The sequence below is a fragment of the Protopterus annectens genome, chromosome 9.part0 (assembly GCF_019279795.1).
Source record: "Protopterus annectens isolate FY-2018-M chromosome 9.part0, PAN1.0, whole genome shotgun sequence".
NCBI lineage: Eukaryota > Metazoa > Chordata > Ceratodontiformes > Protopteridae > Protopterus > Protopterus annectens.
Window position 1 is genome coordinate 1951458245 of NC_056743.1, and position 6608 is coordinate 1951464852.

The following is a 6608-nucleotide window of genomic DNA, read 5'->3' on the forward strand; positions in this document are numbered from 1 at the left end:
CATTTATGCCAGGGAGCAGTGGAACCATGAGGAGTGTGGCTGAAGGTGGATGGCACTATTGACTACATTGTTGCCAGGGAGCTGTGGAGCCATGAGGAGTGTGTCTGAAGGTGGGTGACACTATTGACTAGTTCTACATGTTCATTGTTGCCAGGCAGCTGTGGTGCTATGAGGGGTATGTCTGAATGTGGATGGCACTATTGACTAGTTCTACATGTTCATTGTTGCCAGGAAGCTGTGGAGCCATGAGGAGTGTGTCTTAAGGTGGATGGCACTATTGACTAGTTCTACATGTTCATTGTTGCCAGGGAGCTGTGGATCCATGAGGAATGTGTCTGAAGGTGGAGGACACTATTGACTAGTTCTACATGGTCATTGTTGCCAGGGAGCTGTGGATCCATGAGGAGTGTGTCTGAAGGTGGATGGCACTATTGACTCATTCTAGATGTTCATTGTTGCCAGGGAGCTGTGGAGCCATGAGGAGTGTGTCTGAAGGTGGATGACACTATTGACTAGTTCTACATGTTCATTGTTGCCAGGAAGCTGTGGAGTCAGGAGTGTGTCTGAAGGTGGATGGCACTATTGACTAGTTCTACATGTTCATTGTTGACAGGGAGCTGTGGAGCCATGAGGAGTGTGTCTGAAGGTGGATGACACTATTGACTAGTTCTACATGTTCATTGTTGCCAGGAAGCTGTGGAGTCATGAGGAGTGTGTCTGAAGGTAGATGGCACTATTAACTAGTTCTACATGATCATTGTTGCCAGGGAGCTGTGGAGCCATGAGGAATGTGTCTGAAGGTGGATGGCATTATTGACATTAATGAGCATTTTAATGCACATGCCTACATGTTAACTGGGATAAGAAGATTATGGATTGTCTAATCTCATCTTGACTGTGTAAAGCCCATTCATTTTGACCAAAATATGTACCCCAGTTGCCATTTTCAATTTCTCTACATCTCCATAATTTTTCATCCACCTGAAGTAATCTATTTTGTAGCCTGCTTGGAATATAGATAATGTGTGCAGACATTCAAATGCAAATATTGTAAACCTCCTGGATCTAGTTACATACTTTAAAGCTTTGTGTATTTCCTTCCAATTTTACCTGTTTATCTTCTTTCTGATTCTTCTCTTCCAATTAATTCTACTGATTTCAGACTACATTTTTGTAGTTATTATACATTAATTTCTATGCTCTTCTTATTAACGTCTTATTGTTTGCTATCTCTGTCCTAGGGTCTAGTAGAAACTTTACTTGTTCTGGCTTGTCATACTTTACTCCCTTTTCTTTCTTTCATTTTATCTGGCCATTAGCCCTTGGTAAGGGAGAAACTCACTGGAGTGACAAACAATTGCTTTACTCACCCCATTTCACAATACAGGTGGTATGTTCCAATTCAACCATAATTCATTCCTGTATGGCTGTTGAATTGCGAGACACCATTTCCCATACAGATGTATGGGAAATGGTTTAATTTGTTCCCGTCCCAAACAAATTTAAAAAACACAGCAAAAAAAATAAATAAATAAATAAAATGTGGCTCACCATGATTTGAAGTGTACAACATCTCTTAAATGGAGGAGAGGATGTGGAGGAGGGATGGAGGAGGAATGGAGGACTACTGTACATTCCTAAAACTATGGCTCACATGTCACAAACAAATTTATTTGATGTTAAAAATCCATCTAAGAATTCAGGCTAACGTGTTTCCTGCCCAGCTAAAATATATGCTTATTACATCATTGTTCGATAGTAGTTATGAAACATAAAACATCTTACAACAGTTTCCTATCCACACCCCAAAAAAAATAGCAACATTGTAACTTAAAACACCTTACAACAGTTTCCTATCCACATCCCCCAAAGAAATAATAACACACACAATACAGTGTATACTGGTGTGTCTGTTTTTTTAATCCCTCTCCAGAACTTTGCTCAGTGGCTGCCCTACTTGGCTCCTTCATTCAGGTGATTCGGCATCATACACTTGTGCCAGTTCTCTCTGCCCAGCCCCACCAGTGTCTATGCCAAAAACTAAACACGAATCACCATATTTACACTAGTCTTTAGTTCTTGGAAGGGGGGTCTTCTTCACCCTGTCCTGCCTGTTTCTTCTATTTTTTGGCAGGTGTAGGTAAAAAAAAAAATTGTCCAGGGTGACTTGTCTCTCCCTCTTTTTCAGGATGGTCTTGAAGTGGTGCATGATATGTGCTGTTAAACAAGTCTGTCATCCTGTTGACGTCACCTGTGTTGGGGTGCCACTCCAAGACTGTAGTCAACACCATCTTCAGAAGAAAATTCCCTTTCTGTTCCTTTAAACTGCTCATTGCAAAGTGCTGTACGTTCCTCCATTGTGAGCTCATTGTCATGGTCTTGTATCAGTTCCTCCACATCCGCCTCATCCACCTCCCCTATGTCCAGGTGCTATGCTGTGGAAATGTCTTGTAGCAGTTCCTCCACATCCGCCTCATCCAACTACCCATGTCCAGGTGCTATGCTGTGGAAATGATGTCTTGTAGCAGTTCATCCACATCCGCCTCATCCACCTCCCCTATGTCCAGGTGCTTTGCTGTGGAAATGATGTATTGCCGCACTTCAGCTGCTTCATCCACAATTTTTCCCTGGGAAGAGGAAGGAACCAGTTTCCTCCAGGCTGCACAAAGGGCCTTCTGCAACACTCCATCCCAGGCACTTTTGATGAATGATATGGCATGAAGAATGTGGAACTCAGTCTTCCAAAATTTCTTTTGTGTTTTATCTGAAGAATGGGTCATGTTGAAGAGCCTTGAGAAGAGTGCTTTTGTGTAGAACTTCTTGAAGCAGACATTTACTTGTTGATCCATAAGTTGAATGAAGTTGTGTTGAGAGGCAGGAACTAAACTTTGATGAAATCATAGTCTGTCTGAAGAATTTCCTCTAACTCTCGTGGAACAGAGGCATTGTCGAGGAGCAGAAGAGCTTTCATTGTTAAATTATTCTCTCTCAGGTACTTCTTGACACATGGAGCAAGTTCCTCGAAAATCCAATGCTTGAAAACTGACTAGTCTACCCAAGCTTTGGTGTTTGATTTCCACATTCAGGTAGTTTTGATTTTATAATATTTTTTCCCAAAGCATCTTGGGTTTACTGTGTGATAACCAAACGAATAGTTGCACAAGTGCAGTCCACAAGAAAAACACTGAAACCCAAAATAGAAGGAACTGCACACAATGGAGGACGAATAGGTTTCCACACCACACTTTAATGAACAATGGAATTGAGCGCTTTCGTCCCTGACAAACCGGAGACTTCATCAGAATCTGCTGGAGTAGAGTACACCAATGTAGAGATTTAATATTCAAAATGAATATGTAACAGGGTTATTGTAGTGTTGGTCTCAGTTACATATTCATTTTGAATATTAAATTTCTACAGTGGTGTATTGTACGGGTCTATATCACAATGTCGAACTTACAAAAGTTCGATCGTTGTAATATTGAACCATTATGTTTGAAACCAAACAAAACCGAAAGCACAGAACAGCAATTTTTTTCCCCAGGGAAAAAAAAATTTGCTGTGCTGTGACAAAAAAAAAACGTAACCTTAAACCTAAGCTGAAGTGGGGGCTTCGCTCACCCACACCCCCCCTACTTAAATATACCAACTCTGACATCGCAACACAGTGGAGGAAATGGCAAAGCCCCGAAAACGACCCACCGATTTTTTCCCTGGGAAAAAAGTTGATGTGCCGTGGCTTCGCTGTTTTCCACTTTCGGACTTTAGGGTTCGATATTACAACGGTCAAACTTGTTTTAGTTCGACGTTGTAATATAGACCCGTATTGTACTCCAGCAGATTCTGATAAATTCCCCTGTTTGTCAGGGATGAAAGTGCTCAATTCGATTGCTCATTAAAGTGTGGTGTGGAAAACCTATTCGTCCTCCATTATGTGCAGTAACTTCTACTTTGGGTTTCAGTGTTTTTTTAAGTGATGCCCCAGCAGAGGCTTTAGCTTGAAGCCTTCACTGGTGTTTGCTGCCAGTAAGAGTGTGAGGCTATCTTTCATGGGCTTGTGATTTGGAATCCTAGCTTCTTCTTGGGTTATGCAAGTCCTACTTGGCAATCTCTTTCAGAAAAGCCCTGTTTCATTGCCACTAAAAATCTGTTCTGGCAGATAGCCCTCTCTCTCTATCAGTTCTTCAAATTCCTTGACAAATTTCTGTGTGCCTTCTTTGCCAGCACTGGCTACCTCTCCTTGTCTCAGAACACTGTGGATGCCACTTCTTTTTTTAAATCTGTGGAACCATCCCTTAGTTGCTTTAAATTCCACTGTTTGCTGTGAGCTACTTCCTGGAGTTTTTTTTTGTAGGTCTTCAAATTTGAGCTTAGCTTTCTCACAGATCATGGTCTGTGTTATTGGATCTCCATTCATCTGTCTGTCCTGGATCCAAACAAGAAGCATCTTTTCCATATCTTCATGAATTATTTTTGTCCGAAACCTTTGTTGCTCCTTTTGACACCTTAGCACCCATGATGCTGTCTCTATTTTTCCAAAATATTGTGATGGTAGACCTAGACATGCCATACTGTTCTGCTATTCATCCTAATTTACTTCCTCTCTCAGTTTTACCTATGATGTGTTTCTTCTTTTCAATGTTCAGCCACTTATTTTTCACTCGTCTTTGGCCCCATTTCTTTACTTCTTCGCAACACTTCAACTGCACTACATAAACAACACAACAACAGGAAACAATGAACAACTTTCAGCCTCCTTTCCAGGTCGAATTGTGAGACAGCTGCTGAATTGCGGGGAGCCCAGGCTGACGAAAGTGCAGTTGAATTGCGAGGTGTTTGAATTGTGAGGTACCACCCACCTCTATTTCCTTCAGTCTGTATATTCCCATTATTTAGGTTTTCTATGCCTCTTTGTCCAGTTTAAACCTGCTATGTTGTGTTTTTTGTTTATTGTAACCATACCTATAGGTATAATTTCTTTTTTCTACTATCATATTTTTTCTAAATTATATTCATATTTCATAATATATTTATCACATTGTCTTTTATAGTTTGTGCCCACAATGTCAATCAGTGTCCCTTGGTTTCCACTCTTAGAAAACATTACATTCTTCCATTTTGCTTCATATCCATCAGACTGGGTGAGATGTAATAACCTAAGCTGAGTGGGTTTATGGTGGTATCGCTGTAAATCAGGCAGGCCAGTTTCTCCCTTTTCCACTGAAAGAACCAATCGTTCTGTCACCATCTTCCTATCTGATGTGAGTTCCTTTACTTTCATTATATATTACCTGTACCTTCTCTTTACTTTCATTATATTACCTGTACATTCTCTTTAGTTTCATTATATTACCTGTATCTTCTCTTTAGGTTGCACAGAAAAAAAAACAATCCTGCATACAGTATTAAGGGTACTATAAACATTGTCATTGCTTGGATTTTAGTATTTAGCTCTATTGTCAACACTGTCCATAATCTTAACTTTCTAATAATTTTTGTTCTTAATTTTTCCTCAAGAGCTTTTCTTGCTGTCAACTTTACTGTTCACCCAAATACCAAGATATTTTGCTTTATCATGCCCCCATATATCTGGATAATATCATTCTAGGGCACATATAGGAGTATAATTTATACCTATAGCTTTAGTTTTAAGTTCTAATTTTTATTAAAGTGCTTATTAGGCTAAGCACTGTACAACAATAACAGCAAACAGAAGGAAAAGCTACATTCAAAACAAATTAATTTAAAGACAGTCGATTAATAGATTGGAAGTTTGACTAGCTAAAATAAATAACTAATAAAATAAATAGCAGGAATGTGATCAAAACAAGAACAACAGCCCTCTAAAAGTTATCAGACAAGTTGAAATCCCTCAGTAGAAGACATTGATGCAGGATCCACAGCACTGAAGCAGTACGACAGAATAACAAGACCAGCATGATGAGTCATTAAAGGATCCACAGCACTGAAGCAGTACGACAGAATAACAGGACCAGCATGATGAATTGTTACAGGATCCACAGCACTGAAGCAGTACGACAGAATTAACAGGACCAGCATGATGAATCGTTACAGGATCCACAGCACTGAAGCAGTACGACAGAATAACAGGACCAGCATGATGAATCGTTACAGGATCCACAGCACTGAAGCAGTACGACAGAATAACAGGACCAGCATGATGAATCGTTACAGGATCCACAGCACTGAAGCAGTACGACAGAATAACAGGACCAGCATGATGAATCGTTACAGGATCCACAGCACTGAAGCAGTACGACAGAATAACAGGACCAGCATGATGAATCGGTACAGGATCCACAGCACTGAAGCAGTACGACAGAATAACTGGACCAGCATGATGAATCGTTACAGAATCCACAGCACTGAAGCAGTACGACAGAATAACAGGACCAGCATGATGAATCGTTACAGGATCCACAGCACTGAAGCAGTACGACAGAATAACAGGACCAGCATGATGAATCGTTACAGGATCCACAGCAGTGAAGCAGTACGACAGAATAACAGGACCAGCATGATGAATCGTTACAGGATCCACAGCACTGAAGCAGTACGACAGAATAACAGGACCAGCATGATGAATC